Below are 13,469 nucleotides of genomic sequence, written 5' to 3'. Positions count from 1 at the left end.
CCCATTATACATACACCATTTACGTTTTTTACAAAAAAAAAAAAAAACATCAGTTGAAAAAAAGAACCAGCTCATTAAATTGGCAGCAGGTCTACATTAGTCCAATTATACATACATTTCTCTTTTGTCATTTCATGCCTACCACACAGTCATTTTGTGATTTTATTTTCGAGTTGTCACGATGAAACAAATAAAATATACAAATTATTACTGATCTTCAGTCAGTCTTGGAGGAGCCATGAAACACAGTGACAGTGTGTCATAATTAAAGAATGTAGCTATAAATATTCTAGAAAATAAATTATTATTCGAGTACTCTTAATTAAACAAAATGTTTCATTGGTATTTTCATGTTACTCTCTGCCCTTTCCTTCCTGGAATCTGGGTAATGTTCATTATGAAATCCCTGGCATTGACTTAAATAAAGCTATGCATCATCATTGTGGATTACCTTAACAACACACGGCAGTCATTTCACAACAGAAAAGTCACCACACATCAGATGGGGAGGTGGACAGGTAGGGGATTTTTAAGCCAATTAAACGGAAGAATGATTAGTTGGCCATGTTCAGTGGGCCAGGTTGGGATTTTGCCAAGAAACACAGTGAACTCCTTACTTCTTGCAATCGGTACCATGGGATTTTTAATGACCACAGTGAGTCAGGACCTTGGTTTAATGTCTCATGCAGAAGATGGTGTCTCCTAAATAACAGTATGTCCCTTGGTTCAGTCGGAAGACTGCTGGTCCACCAAAACCATTCTCGTGGCACCTTTTTTTCCAGGATAAAGATGTCTCTTATTCAAATATTAACCGAGTCCAAAGGCTCTTTCCAATATTTTTTACCTCCTTGCTTCCTTTCCTTGCTCCTAGCATCCATCACAGGAGGCAAGGAAAGGGAGAGAGGAAAGGTTGTGAGCATAGATGCATTATGGAAACATTCATTAGACAAATGGAATGTCCTTGCTCTGTCAAGTGTGAGCTTGAAGCCATCTCAATTACAGATGGGGAGAGGTTAATCATTTATGTGTCACATGCTGTAAAAAATACTTCTTCAAAGCATTGCGCTTATGTTTCCTTGTTCAAGAATCCTTTAGGTGCCTTCATACATAGCATCTCATGCCTGGCTCCATCAGTGAACATTTCATGGGTTGGAATGTCCTTAAACATGGCAGACCATGATCGATTTCCAGGTCAATGGAAGACTGAGGAGACAAGGGCAGATAAAATAAGCGATCGGAATGAGCCCAAAGCCTTCTGCCTTTCAGGAGAATCCGGGACATGTTTGTATGACAGCTGGTCATGATAACAATCAATATAAACCCCAAGTGCACAAGTCATGTGCAAGCCAATGACTGCCAGTGGTCCACGTGTGGACCGTTGTCCATAAGATCAGAAAATTCTGAGGTCTTAGGACTCCACCTTGCTTCCACATGGTACCACAGCCCTGACTATCAACACTTTTCCAGTTCAATTACATCCTTGGTTCTGGAGCATGTGCCACGACTCTCCATTGGCGATAATTTGAATTTGGTCATTTCGAAAATAACCAAATTCACATAATTAAGCTCATTATGTTCTAATGGGCTGTAAAAACCTTTCATAAAGCTGTTTGCAAAGTGCAATAAACACTAAGAGCACCATTAGTAGCACAACAGGGACATTTCAAGTAATGAAGTGTAAGATTTGACATGATAACATGTCAGGAAAGAGAAGCTGAAATACTGCATTGTACACGTATTTTCAAATGTACCTACTCTGACATTTATTTGAATTGAGTTGTCCCTCAAACTATTTTAATAACAGCAATCACTATTATTTGTTTCAATTTTTTTGTAGGCCTATAAAAATTAAAATAAATGAAAAGAAAAAAAAGTAAAAGAAAAATTATAGTTCACAAATGCTTTTAGAAATTAGAGAAAGCCATTAACAGGTAGCAGAGAGAAGTGGGAGGTAGGTTGGAATTGAACAGCATTATATTGTTGTATACTGTATCTCCCTCTGAGCAGAAAAAGTTAAAATAAAAACTTAATTCAATATTTTAATCAGCCAAACAAAGGAAAGCATGGAGAGACAGCCAGAGAGAAAGAGAGAGAGAGAGAGAGAGAGAGAGAGAGACATGTCTTGCTATGTGGTGTACCACCTTCCCCATTATTAGAATCAATACTAATGTCCAGCAAAACAGGCCCCATCTCTGTAGGCTGCAAGTGATTGAGAGAGGCAGCGTTTCTCCTCACATCTCCCCACTGTCATTCCATAAATAAAACCACCGCTGCCTCTCTTAAGCCGCTCATTTTCTTCTGCTGAACCTGTGCGCGGGTGAGATTTCACGCAGTTATTATTAGCAAAGTGTCATTTTTTATTTTAAAGATTAGCACTGCAGATGTGAACCGATATGGTATGGAGACTGTGTTCTGTTTGAAAGATATTATTCACTCCTGTCAATCTCTCCCAAGGTAGAGGTTCTGGGAGACTTTTCATTATTGTCAAATTTATATGGAAAAAGGACTGTGATATTGGAGTTTATTCCACAGTGATTTCTGTCTGTCATGCTGGATTGGTGGGCATAGGTTTCCATGCTTTTAAACCAGCAAAATACCTTCAACAAGCATACAGTGAAATTACCAAGAGTATCCTAAGATTTCAAACAACAGCAATTACGGTATTGAGATAGAGAAAAAAAAGTGCATGTCAAGACCCTTAGCAACCTCAGAATACTTTTCAGATTCTCCTGTCGTCTGAAAATTCTGCTGTCAGACCTTTGCCAGTCAAGTCTAGTCCACAGATATCAGACACTAGTGAATCATCTTTTGACCATAATTTATCCAGCATTTGTGAGGTCATGTGACATGGTTCACTGATCTTATCAGTGTAAGATAATGCAGGCAGCACAGTACGCAGCATCCACTGTGTGGTCCTATTCATTGAAGTGTTGTGTAAAAATTTAATGCGGATTATGTAAGTATATTTTAAACAAAATTTTGTTTTTTGCCTTCAGAAATTTCCTAGATTGTAGAATTCATTTGTTTTTTCGCTGAATGTCAATTTGATTCTAAATTAAAATGATTTTGCCCTTGGAAATGGCTAGCATAAATGAAAGCACGTAGTGTTAAGTAGTTACTCATCCATGGGGTAATATCACTCTCATTGGGAATTCGCTGCAACAGAATGAGCTCTGCTTCACCCGTCCATGATAAACTGCACAGGAAGATGTAAGAGGAACAGCGAATTATGCCTGTGTACCATTTCCATTTCCCCAAAAAACACAGGAATGGTTCCTTAATTCTTTTGATTGGTCTGAAGATTAACATGATATAATTAGCCATTAAATGTCAATAAGTTGAAGTCAGGTTATTCCGGATAATTATGCTTTTTCATTTCATTTTTCCTCCTCATATACAGAAACTTTTTACATGTTCAACGAGGAGCAGATTAATTAGTTTATTGTAATTATGTACAAAGAACTCCCTAATCATTGGTCGCCTTCATAAAAAATGGTCTAATAGTATATGTAAAATAACATTGGTAATGAGCTATTTTGTATGCTCACAAAAATGAAAAAAAATTATTAAAATTTGTTAACCCCTGTTTTCAGTTCTTTGCACACCCTCCCTTCACAAGGATAACACTACAATTGCATTGTGTTACAGCCCAAAAGTAGCTTTCTGGCCACACCAATAGTGGCTTTGAAATCAAAAGACAACTGCTTATGTTGAAAAGGATATCAGCCATATCTACGTATGGTTGAGCCTTGATTCTATGTGGTTATTTAGCTTCTATGGGTCCTAGGGCTCTTGTAAGGTAAATAAAATCATGACCTCCAGCAAAAATAATTTTGACAGCTATTTTTTTGTAAAATAAAATGAGTCATTTATTTGAGCCATTGTATTTGCAAAAAAGAATGTGACTTTCTTATTTTTTTGACTACACAATATAGCTCACCAGCCTTATTTTATACAGTCTTCTTTGTTCATTTTCAATCAAATGTGCCAACAGTCACCTGTCTATACTGTATCATTTAGTAATGCAACATTTGCACAACTTTTATTAGTGATACTTTACACAAGGATGGAGATACAGTAGGCATTCCAGTCCTAGACCAAATTTATGACAGATTAAGGACGATATTTAGAATATATGTGCAGTCCTTTATGTGTGCATTGTTATAGGCTCCTTCAAGCTGTTTATGGAAATTGAATTGCTCTGTTTTGTCATTGTTTGTCATAAGACCATGCTTCACTATGTTGTCAGTGTCAATGACTCAATTCCATTTGATTTTTTTGTATGCTTTTGTATGCGTTTTTCCCTCAATTTGAAATACATGCTCTGTCCTTTTCAAAGGAGCTTATAAGGATTACTTTGCATACACTCTGAAAAAAGGAAATAAACAAAGAAATCGTATTTAATTAATTGGTGCAATTGAAAATAAACTAGGCTTTTTCTCAGCTACAATCATAGAGGCTTACTGGCCATGTGAACACACACACAGCCCTTTACACTGCACCTTCTTTTCCTTAAAAGCATTTATTTTACTGACACACACAGTTTACCACCCGTAAGAGTTCTGTCGACTAATTAAGCAAAATGTTTTGCTCTTCATCGACACTCTATTAGGTATTCTGTACACTAGCTTGTTAATGCAAACATTAAATTAGCCAATCATGTGGCAGCAACTAAATGCATAAAAGCATGCAGACATGGTCAAGAGGTTCAGCTGTTTTCAGACCAAATGTGATTTAAGTGACTTTGACCTTGGAATAATTGTTAGTGCCAGAAAGGGTGGTTTGAGTATCTCAGAAACTGCTCATCTCCGGGGATTTTCATGCACAACTGTCTCTAGAGTTTGCGGAGAATGGTGGGAAAAACAAAAAAAATCCAGCAGCAGTCCTGAGGGCAGAAAGGCATTGATAATAGGAGAGGTCAGAGGAGAGGGGCCAGACTGGTCGAAGCTAATAGGAAGGAGACAGCAACACAAATACCCAAGCATTACAACAGTGGTATCCATAAGAGCATCTCTAAACACACAACACATCAAACCTCTTAAGTGGATAGGCTACAGCAGCAGAAGACATAATGAACTGAGTGTATTTTTGGTTTTTTGAGTCAGTACTTCTCTGAATGTCCAAGATACTGTTTAACTGGTACATACCTACTGTATGTGAGTGCACAAACAGAATGGACATGATAAAGCTTTACATAAAAATGTAAAAATGAGAAAATGCCAGTATGTTTTGACCAAATGGATGGTCCCATATATCTTATGATTAGTGGCTATAGCCTAAGATAGTGGCCAACTATGCAAAACCATTTTGTGACTCCATTTATAATTCCTACTTCATGACAGTTTTATTGTATGTATTTATTTCATGTAAGTTATCTTGGCTACAAACATGTACTGTATATATACACTCATTCACTCACTTCATTAGGTATTTATAAGACTTGGACTTATTGGTCTTCTGCTGCTGTATCCCATCCACTTCAAAGCTTGAGGTGTTACGTGTTCAGAGATGGTCTTCTGTATAACACTGTTGTAAAGCGTGGTTATTTCAGATACTGTTGTCGGCTTGAACCAGTTTGACCATCCTGACCATCCTCTGACCTCTCTCATTAACAAGGTGTTTTTTGCGTAACCTGACATAATCTGTTATGCCAGTTTGAGACTGCTGGTATGTTATGTGTACTGTATGACAGTGTTATGTCAGGTTCAAGTGAAGTGTTACCAAATATTTCATATGAAAATACTGGCTCCAGCTTCATGTGTCACCTATCCTGCTGCTGTTTCATCTGTTCAGCATCCTCCATTGGAAAAGCAAATGGAAGATTATTTGTTAAAACATATTTCCATAATTGCCACTAATTTAAGTGTCATTATCTATTTCACCATCACGCAGATTTGATGTTAAGTAATTCAGATTTGTATGCATTGAGCATGTTGAGCCTCGACTTATCCTATTACGCAGAATGAACTAATCTGACTGTCTAATCCCATCTAAAGATCTTTCTGTTTGTGCACTGTTTTTCCATATTGGCATTCCGGAGTAAAATCTAGTACCTCGAATGGAAACATAGCCACTGTATCAACTGAAAGGTCAAGAGCATATTGTATTGCATGTTGCAATTTTAAGATCAGTTGCTTAGCAATAGCAATGTTTCTTGTTCCACAGTTCCAAACTTTGAAATAAAAGCCCTTTTACAGCATGGGTCTGTAAAATATATTAGAGGCCATAACTGGATGAACTAGAATTGATTTTATTTTACTATATATGGCTGCAAGCAGCATGTGTTTTTTCTTTGGACTTGCCCTTTAGGAAAAAAGTATGGTACATGCAATGTGCATCATGGGACTTTTTTTTTTTTTTAATTGCTAACAAGCAGAGTTAACTTCTTCAAAACTATTCACACAGCTCAACAGCACTCTATGTGGACCAAATTTGTCATTTTTAAAAATTTCTTTGACAAATGCATCCAATTAACACAGTTTTCAAAAATCTCGAATTCATTTCTCACTCAAGGATTATCTCCATAGCCCAGTTTGCAAATGTTTGCACATTACATGAACTGACTCAAGTTAAAAACCGAACATATAGGCTAAAATTCAATTGGATAGCAGTTTTCCCTGTCACAAATACTATATTAAAATGCACTCCAAACCCTAAAAGTTTTTAGAATGATTATACAGAGATACTGATTCAGTTGGAGACCTGCCCAGGAGTTGAGGGAATTTCAATTTCAGGTCCATCGATAAAAATGGGAAATTTTGATTTTGTTGGACTGAGGAAGAAATAGAGAAGTGGGTGACAGAGGTAGACAAAATTGTTAGACAGTGGAGGTGGAGATTGAGAGGAGTATAAATGTGTGGTACTATCCAACATAAGAGGATGGATACAGGATACATGGATGTATCAGTTTGCCAGGAATGGGTCAGTCATGCAAGGATGTCTTTCCTCCGTGTAGAAAGAGAGGACATAAGGTGTGATGTTGATGAGAATATGTGGCCAAATGAAGTAGACCGGTTACACTAAAACCAGCATTACTATACCAAGATTTCCCACCACTGTAAACTACATACATTTTGCTGTATTACAGCAGTGGAATCTTTCTTTCTGTCATTCTCATTTGTAATTGATGACTGCAACATGTGACTCTTTATTTCCATTATGTCTCATTATGTCAAATACTGTGGTACATTCTATACAGTGAAGGCATTTTGTAGTGAAATGTTTGTAAAAAAATGAAATAAAACTCAACAAAAACTATATAATGCTTAAACTAATTACAATAACAAAACAGAAACTGGAGAGCACAAAATTATATACTACTTCAAAGATTGACATAAAATAGCGCATCCACTGAAATGTTGTTTGTGTTTTTTAGCTCAGTGTGCTACTGTATGGTTGACAAAGTAGTGTTGGCGTTTGGTAGAATTCTTTTTTAAGACGTTTTACTGCATTTTGGGCATGAAATGGACTGTTGCGCCCAGCTGCGTGTTGGTGCAGAGAGCTGTATGAAGAGTTTTTAAAAAGTTAACTTCGCAATTGTAAAAAAAAAAACTGTCACCTTGGATGATTTTTCCTGCCATGGACTAAAATAGTCAGTGTGAGTAGGCTCAAAACAGTATCCCCAGTGATTCCCGCAGATTAGCTCACATATTAAGGACCATGCCAGTACTTCACATGCAATGGCAGGTATGCTTTGAAGTGATCGACTGGCAGTTGTCAGAACATGATAGCTGAGATTAGAGGGATGCCCCCTTCTGATTGCAGCCATGTTACTCAAGTTATCATGGGGTTAAATGCTCAAAATGCTGTAACATTCCAATGTTTGTGACGTAATAAGAAGTCTTATTGCTGCTCTGGTCTTGTTCTCATTGAAATAAAAGACTAATAAGCTGTCTTCCTAATAATTGAATGTAATCCAAATGAGCCCCCATCTCCTCCCCTCTCTCCCTCTCTCACTCTCCCTCTCTCTCTCTCTCTCTCTCGCTCTCTTTCTCTCTCTCTCTCTGAATTGCTTGCAGCTGCTTTTGAAACAGGAAATGGAAGGACATGGAATTTTAGTGCTTTGAAAAAAAATGGGGGGATTGTGACACATATCCAGGGGGAGATTGTAGTGGCCCACTTTCTCAGATATGCCTTCTTATAGCCTATAGCAGCCAATAAAGGATATTGAAGCTGTGACTGATTTGCCATTATGTGTAATGTAAAGCAAAGTAATATGGTTGTTGGTTTGTTCTGTTTGTTCTTTCTTAAGGTTGTTCTCATATTTAATCCCCTTTAAAAGCAGAAAACTTGAAATGTAAATACATGGAGAGTTGAAGTAAAACATGGTTCAAAGGGTTTCATAATTTCCTTTTTATTTTCAGGAAAGACACAGCTGTCATTGGTTAATTGCATGGCCTTTTCTCATTTTTCCATTTATGAATCCATCAGCACATTTCCTGGAGCAATTCTGACAAACAAATACATTAAAACAAGGACTTTGGGTCAGTGTCAGTTGTGAGAACATTTGGTTCTTGTGACTTTTTCTGGGCACAAATGTTAAGAAAGAGTTTTTTTTTTTCAGAGAAAAGTATAGAGTTATCTGGACCTATTAGCTGAAACATACATTAAGGTAAGGTTCTGGTTTGTAAAATGAATGAATGAATGCATGCATAAAGAATAAATAAATAGCCTTATGGCAGTATTGTAAAGCATTGCCATGATGTTTTTGCACTAGCTAGAAATGTCCTCCCTCGGCATCACATTGGAACATTTCAGCTCCTTATCCGCTACGTTAATGTTCCTAACCTATGCGATGCTACGGTAGACGACTGGACCTTTCTTACTCTTGCTGCTGTCTCAGAGAAGTCCAAGGACAGGAGCACATTTTCTTAATATGTGGTTGAGCCTGAAATTTGAGACACGCAATACGGTTATAAAGCAAAGCTCACGCCATTTGTCTGGAGAGCCCACACAACTGCTGTCCCAGATTTACAGCCTAGAGCCCCCAGTGGTACCAAATCTTCTGGCAGTCGTTGGCAGAGATATTGATAGGACAATGTGAGACTGAATACACCAGAGGCTGCCACACGGGTATAACTTACTAAAAATGTATTACACATTTGGAACAAAAAAAAGGCATTTCCTTTGAAATATGAGTAACGCATTTTCAATTTACAGTATGAATTCTGAATCATTCAGTTGCATAATACTTCAGTAATTTCAAGTATTTTTCGCATGAGATCCAGTCAGTATGGTAGCATAAATTCTCAGTCTGTACATTGTTTCTCTACTAATGCAGGCTTTTGCTGCAGCACTCTCCTGAGAGAGAGAGAGAGAGAGAGAGAGAGAGAGAGAGAGAGAGAGAGAGAGAGAGAGAGAGAGAGAGAGAGAGAGAGAGAGAGAGAGAGAGAGAGAGAGAGAGAGAGAGAGAGAGAGAGAGAGAGAGAGAGAGAGAGAGAGAACTGAAGCAGTTAATGGGAATGTGTTTCATTTGGAAGCCGATTTAGTTAGCAACTGGGGACTATCAACTTTGTAGTAATTTATATTTATATTTGATAGTCCTAGACCAGTTAAAAAAATGTTTCTAAATTTACTGTGCCTTTTTTCTCTGCTCATAATATGACTCATGAACACAAAGCATACACACACAAACATACACAGCCTATAATTTTGGCTTGCCTGTGTTTTGGACGGAAGTAGAGAAATGCATGTCCTGCTGATTGACATTGATGGTTTACCTTATGCTCTCTGACCACAAGAGAAAACCCAAGGGGTATTGGGGGTGCTTGTAAGAAACTCCAATTAATCTTTTCTATCACTGCAGTGCAGTGGTGCTGTCATTGGGACAAAGGTTTACATGCGCTACATGTGAATACCGCTAGATTGTTGAGGTTATTGGAACATTATTTTAGTACTGTACTGAGCATGCACTACATGCTCTCTGAAATTAGATCTCCCCAATTACACTGAAGTCTGGGGACTGACAGCCTTTCCAAAACTTCTTGGCTTACTGAAATGTCCATTTGTGGCCAGGTTTGCTCTTGTTAGAGGATGTTTTAAATAAAAAGGGCTGTCCTTAAGCACAGACTAAAGGATCTTTAAAGTGTTAATCCATAATCAAATCAAAAATAAGATACAGATACTTTCACACAATTTGTTGTTGCAATATGGTTTTGCATTTGTGCATCTCTCTTTTGTATCCTATTTTAAACAAGCTGGTGCAACATTCCAGCCAAATAATCAAATTTGATGATGTGTAATGTGCTAGAGATTTGCCCAAGGTCTGATGCACACACAACACTGCATGCTGAATGCGGAAGCAACTGTCGAAAATTCTAAAAGCATTTTTAAAATTAGGTATGATATGTTGCTCAATATTATTGTCTTAGACAATAATTGTTGGTTGTCTAGGCAGTTTTAATTCTACCGCTGGATTGCCTTTTAAGAAAAATAAAGCACTTGTTTAAAATTGAACTAGTAATAGTGTGTGAAGACCAACTTTTGTGACTAACAGATCCACCAACACTTTGGATAGACACTTTAAAGATTCTATATGGTAGAATTGTGAAAGAACTTTTGAAAGCAGGCATTTTTTATGGCCCAATATAGCCTATAGCTCAAATGAATGATGGGTCCTTGGCTGTAGGCTAGGCACATCCACAGCAGCATAGGGTGGTGGGGATGAACAAATGCATCTGTAACATTCATGGAAAGAAGACAGGATTTCTATTTATATCTTTTAATGTATTTTCAGACATAATAGCCTATGAAATTATCTTTGGAAGGACGCAATACTTTTTTGAATTTCAATCCAATGGATCCCAACACAAGACCACTCGTTCTGTTGATAATTCAGAGACATAAGTGCTTTTTATAATTTCATGACTGTATAGTTTATTCTATTTGAATTAGACCTCGGAATTCTAAGTTTTGCACATGAATTTTTTAACAAAAGGTTTGTCAGTCATGAAATCCCTTGTGAAATCCATGCTGGCTATCACTTAGGATGTTGCTCTTGTCTCTCAACATGAGGACCAAATAAGTGTAAATGCCGGAAAAGTTAAATGTGGACAGATCAGAATAAATCATATACTTTACATTGCTAGGAAACAAGAACGCGCTGGTGAGCTCAGCAGTAGCGAATAACCTGGTAGATCATTGAAGACTACTGTAGCAGATGACCAAAGAACACTTTCAATTGTGAGGAAAACATCATGTTCAACTGCCAAACAGATCAAGAACCTCAGAACTCATTGGATAATGCTTCAACTTGCAGCAGACCAATGACCCCAAACACACTGCTAAAACAAGGCAAAAAGGTGGAATGTTCTTGATTGGTCAATCACCTATCCTGAATGCAATTGAACATGCATTTTACTTGCTGAAGAAGAGACAGAAGGGAAAACTCCCCAGAAACCCACAGGAATTGAAGATGGCTATAGTACAGGCCTGGCAGAGCATGACCAGGGAAAATACCCAGCATCTGGTGATAGCTGAGGGTCACAGATATCTGTGGGACTTCAGGCAGCCATCAAAAGCAAAGGATTTTCAACTAAGTACCAAATCTGATGACTTTATCTCAGATTACTTACTTATGCACTGCACTGTACCATATATTTAACTATATTACAAGAATGCCATTCCATGAGTGTAGTACCCCTATTTAATGTCAGCACAAGTATTGGGGCAAATTACATATTTGATGACATGTTCAATACTTGTTCACATCCTTCATATTTGTATTTGCACCAAGTCATAGAAATGCTGCATTAAAAGTTTTATAGGCGTACCTGTATAGCCATTACAAATGAAAATGAGAAACCAATACTCTAATACAGTACAATTGATGTTTACAGTGAAAGAAAAATGATCAGTTTATGCCTCTGAAAGTCGCCTCTCTCACCCTCTGTGCTTTTAAATCGTCAAACATCACACCATGCACTGGGGAAAGAACCTACCTGATCCATTCCTGGCAATCGTGCACTGATACTGTTTTTCCAGGAATCCAGCATCCATTCTCTATGCTGAATGGCACCAGAAATTTGTGCTCCTCTCCCTCTCCCCCTCCATCGTCCAGCCATTTGTCTTCCTCTTTCGTCTTGAACAAAATCATTCCAAAGATGAAATTGAAGTTCCCCCAACACCTGGGCAGGCCTCCAACTGAATCACTTGTGATTGTTCTATTCAATAACCAATTCACAATTAGAAGCACAATCTGCATCAACTTCAATCAACACTTTTGTTTCACTTGAATTTTGACCTATATGTTTTGAACTTGAGGTCATCAGTTGAAATAGTCTGTGCAAACATTTGCACATTGCACTGTAGAAATATACAGTTTATTTGGTGGTTGAGCTTGAGTGAGAAATTAATTCAAGATTTGTGAAAACTGTGTTCACTTTATACATTTTCTGTCAAAGCATGAAAAACATTTACCATTTGGTACACATAGAGTACTGATGCTTGTAAAGATGTGAAGATGCTTGTTAACAATTGTAAAAACGGTCAATGAAAAAAAGAAAATGTTTTGCAAAAAAAGGTAAGGACAAAACATCAAGTAATTAGCATATTGTATTAATTTTGTATCAAAAGTATTGAAATTATGAATATCAAAATATTTCTAAGGCGGCACGGATGGTGCAGTGGGTAGCACTGCCGCCTCACAGCAAGGAGGTCCTGGGTTCGAATCCCCGTCGGCCGGGGCCTCTCTGTGCGGAGTTTGCATGTTCTCCCCGTGTCTGCGTGGGTTTCCTCCGGGTACTCCGGTTTCCTCCCACAGTCCAAAGACATGCAGGTTAGGCTGATTGGAGAGTCTAAATTGCCCGTAGGTGTGAGTGAATGGTGCGTGTGCCCTGCGATGGACTGGCGACCTGTCCAGGGTGTATTCCTGCCTTTCGCCCAATGTATGCTGGGATAGGCTCCAGCCCCCCTGCGACCCTGATCAGGATAAGCGGGTTCAGATAATGGATGGATGGATGGGAAAATATTTCTAATAATAAGAGAAGCATACTTTTATGTTTAGAAGATATGTTGGTGGGTCCAATATGGGTAAACTTTCAGAGCCCATGGCTCCAATTTAAGGGTATCTTTGCTTAATGAAACCACATTTTAACACTCTCATATGCATGTATTAAGAAAAATCATTCAAATCTAAAATGGTCAGAAAGTTATTGATTTCTGACGGAATGGCCTTAATTACAATCTTGCCTTTCTGTTCTTGGTGCTGATAATTTGCCTCTCTTATCCCCCTTTCTTACACAAAATCCATGATCTACACAGGATATTGAACACGGGATGATCCAGTGTTCGACCCATTCACAGAACATGATGGTCCCGGGAAAGTCCCGGTTCCTTTGGTTCACATCAGACCCGAGACTATCCCAGTTCTGCAAAAGCAATGACTTGACATTAAGCTAATGCCTGATCTAGTTGCTGCTTGTTGTATTTTGCATAGCATTTATAAAACATAGAAAGAGTTTTTCTTGCCT

The sequence above is a fragment of the Conger conger genome, chromosome 3 (genome assembly GCF_963514075.1).
Source record: "Conger conger chromosome 3, fConCon1.1, whole genome shotgun sequence".
NCBI classification, from domain to species: Eukaryota; Metazoa; Chordata; class Actinopteri; order Anguilliformes; family Congridae; genus Conger; species Conger conger.
The sequence above is the reverse complement of the archived record's forward strand: the minus strand, read 5'-3'. Positions refer to the sequence as shown.